Genomic DNA, 226 nt, shown 5'->3' with positions numbered 1-226 from the left:
GCAGCCAAGCCCAGGACTTGGGGAGCTCCCGGGGCAGCGGGGCTGGCAGGGGGCAGGAGCATGGCTCCGCAGGGACCGCGGGTACCCCCATCTCTCGCACCAATAATGGGGTCAAACTTTGTTAAGCTTCAATTATGACTTTTAAAATAAAAAGTTGGAAAAACACCAGCCTGGCCTGCACCTGCTGTGGGTTTGTTGTGATTGGGGGGGCACGGGGGGCTGAGCT

The sequence above is a fragment of the Pterocles gutturalis genome, unplaced genomic scaffold (genome assembly GCF_000699245.1).
Source record: "Pterocles gutturalis isolate BGI_N339 unplaced genomic scaffold, ASM69924v1 scaffold23300, whole genome shotgun sequence".
Lineage (NCBI taxonomy): Eukaryota > Metazoa > Chordata > Aves > Pterocliformes > Pteroclidae > Pterocles > Pterocles gutturalis.
Note: the sequence above shows the minus strand (reverse complement) of the source record.